This window comes from Plecotus auritus, assembly GCF_963455305.1.
Source record: "Plecotus auritus genome assembly, chromosome: 15".
Lineage (NCBI taxonomy): Eukaryota > Metazoa > Chordata > Mammalia > Chiroptera > Vespertilionidae > Plecotus > Plecotus auritus.
This window is the reverse complement of record NC_137781.1, coordinates 15,490,470-15,493,735: the sequence shown is the minus strand read 5'-3', so window position 1 is coordinate 15,493,735 and position 3,266 is coordinate 15,490,470.

Sequence of the window (3,266 nt, the reverse complement as noted above, 5' to 3'; positions counted from 1 at the left end):
CTCCCTGCCTAGGCGTGGAGCCTAGTTGCAGGAGACAAATACCTTGATTTAAAGCATCCAGGCTCAGATTCAGCGCTGTGTCCCTACCCTGCATGGGTGCGGGATCTGGTTGCAGAAAACAGTCTCCCCAAAGATGCGCACTTAGGGTCAAATTCAGCAGTCTCCCTGCCTTGGCACAGAGCCTGCTCACGGGAAACAAACTTCCCCTAGTTCACAAGTCCAGGCTCAGATTCAGCGCTGTCTCCCTGCCCTGCGTGGGCGTGGAATCTGGTCTCTGCAAACAATCTCCTCAAAGATGTCACTTAGGGTCAAATTCAGCAGTCTCCCTGCCTTGGTGCGGAGCCTGCTCGCAGGAAACAAACTTTCTGTGTCCGACACCAAGACTTAAAGTCAGGTAGAGCTGCCACTGCTGTGTGTTTTCAGAAAGCCCTGTTGTTAGTCCTGGGTCTGGCAGTTCCGATCCGGTCCCACTGAGATGGTGGGGGAGGGGGACTGGATTTGTGACTCACAGAAATCTGCAGCTGGGGTGCCTGGAGTCTTGGTGTCTGCACCTGTGGTCGCAGGTCTTCTACCAGAACAGCTGTATGGTACCGGTTTGCTACTGAGACCAGACTGGGTGGTGGCGAGGCTAGGATCCTACTCTCAAGCAGTTCTGGTTTTCAAGATGGCATGGTTTCTGTGCCGCCGGTGTTCTTCCCGCCAGATACTGTTTTGTTTTTTTGTGTTTTTTTTTAAATATATTTTATTGATATTTTACAGAGAGGAAGGGAGAGGGACAGAGAGTTAGAAACATCGATGAGAGAGAAACATCGATCAGCTGCCTCCTGCACAACCCCCACTGGGGATTTGCCTGCAACCAAGGTACATGCCCTTGACCGGAATCGAACCTGGGACCTTTCAGTCCTCAGGCCGACGCTCTATCCACTGAGCCAAACCGGTTTCGGCCCGCCAGATACTGTTTTACAAATTGATTCTATTAGCTTCTTAAGTAAAAGAAGACAGGCATCAACTGAGTTCAAATGAAGAAGACAACTGTTTTAGAGGATGGCTCTATATTTAACTCTATGTTCTTCAAAATTCAATACCTTAATTATTTTTTTTCTTTTTTAATCTTCATCCAAGGATATGTTTATTGATTTTTGAGAAAGAGGAAGAGAGAAAGAGAAAGGAAACAACGGTGTGAGAGGAACATGGATCACTTGCTTCCTGTACATGCTCTAACTAGGGATCAAATCCACAATCTTTTTGGGGGGTTAGGGTGTTATGAGATGATGCTCCAACCAACTGAGCCACGTGGCCAGGAAACACTATAATTCTTAATGTTTCCTTCAAACCGTGTATTAGTAGGACTCAGCATTTGAGAGAGTGTTTCTGTTGCATGTGTGAGTATTGGTTGTATGTGTAAATTTGCTGCTACTTTGTGTGTGCCTGATTGTATCTGTGTGTGTTTTTATTCTCTTTGTGTCACTCTTCTGTCTCCATGTATGTCTCTTCTTTTGTGTGCCGGTGTGTGTCCACTGTGTGTGTTGGTGTGCCTTGTGACATTGTCTTGGTGTCCCCATGTGTTCTTATCTGTGTGTTTGTGTGTGTTCCCCTCAAAGTGATGTCCGAGTCTGTAGTCTGGGTCTGTGTGAGCCTGGGCACAAGCTCTGTTCCTGAGAACCCATCTTTGCCTGGGGGTGTTCTGTGCCTGTGCGTTTCTCTGCTTGTGGTTTCTGTATGTTCCCTGTGAGATTGTGTATGTGTGCACCCCAACAACAGGCAAATGCATAGGCAATCTCCAGAGGGTTGATTTAGAGGATAGTATGTTCATCTTCCTTGCTTCCCAAGCTGAGCCCCTTTTTCACCTGCTCTTCCAAGCCTCTGTTTTACCCCTTTGGTTCCCATGTCAGGCTTATGGGTGGATGAAGTGAAGGGTCATAGAACCCCAGTCTGAGCAAAGGTGGGGAATTGGGGGAGACTCTGATGGCAGAAAGAAGGTATAGAATATGGAGGTGCTGTTTTGGAAGTACTCTAAGCCTTCGGGGAGGATCGGGGAGAACTTGGATCCTTGAAAGGAATCAGTGGATGTGTGTATATGGGGGGAAGAATTCTAGGTTCCTGATTCCCCCGTAGGAATGAATAACTGGAGAGGGCTAGGAGAGTTTAGTGGTCTTCCTGGTCCCTGATGAGCAGGTCAATTTCTTGCCCATGTGTAAGCTAGGCTGATACTTCATAGGGAATGTGCCTGGGGCTGCTCAGAGCATCAGTTTTTGACATCTGGGCTCTCATAATTTACTAGGTGAGCTTGGACACCCAGGAACATTGGGATGAGGAGGGAAAATTAGGCCTAGTGCTCTCTCCAATGAGGATGGAGAGAACTATGGAGCGGCCACATTTAGCACAAGTTCAGGCACAGAATGAATGGATACCTAGTAGCAACATTGGTGTTAATGTCAGCATTTTGACAATTAGCCCCACCTGAAGGAGCACTCACCTGGCCAATGCAAAAGATAGAGACTTGGAGGTAGAGTAGTGATTGATGCTGATTTCAAAGAACATGGATGCTGGAATGCTTCAAGTCCTGTATCCTTCCCAATCACATTCTTAACATGTGGGTCTTCACTTCAGCAATAATGGGGGAAGTGAGACAGCCACGAATTTATCAAAGGTCACGCTCAGAAATGGGTTCTGAGTTTGCTGCCAATGATATCTAACCAGTCTCCTTTTGTTGAAGTTCACTCCTTTGAATCTTGACCGTGATGGTTTTGGGCAGCTCTGGGACAAAGTCCACGTGGATGAAGAAAGAGAGAACCATACTGGCTTTTCCCACTGTCATTGCCTACCAAAACCCACCCATCTCCTTTGCCTCTGCACAGCCCCAATAGAGGTGGCCACGTGTGATCACAGAAATGAGGCCCATCAAGAAGGTCAAGTTCTCATCCTGACCCCCTGAATTGTGCTTTGATCAATGAAATATGCTGGGAGTGAAGCTGTCACTTCTAACAGAAAAATCTGGAAGCACTGAGAGTGGCCACTGTCGCTGTCCATCTCTGAGTATGAAGGAGGTATCTACATGGTGGGTTCCTTTTGTACCAGTCCCAGGAGAACCAGGGAGGACATGTAGCATAACCAAGAAAGGTACCTTCTTTAGTTTGTTATCCACAATAATATCTAGCCCATCCTAATGGTTATACATTACCAACTCTACTCTCTAGGATGCAGTAGAGCCTAACATAGGAGCCAGAGCTCTGTTGTTAGAGACACACGGGTTTGACTTCTAGTCC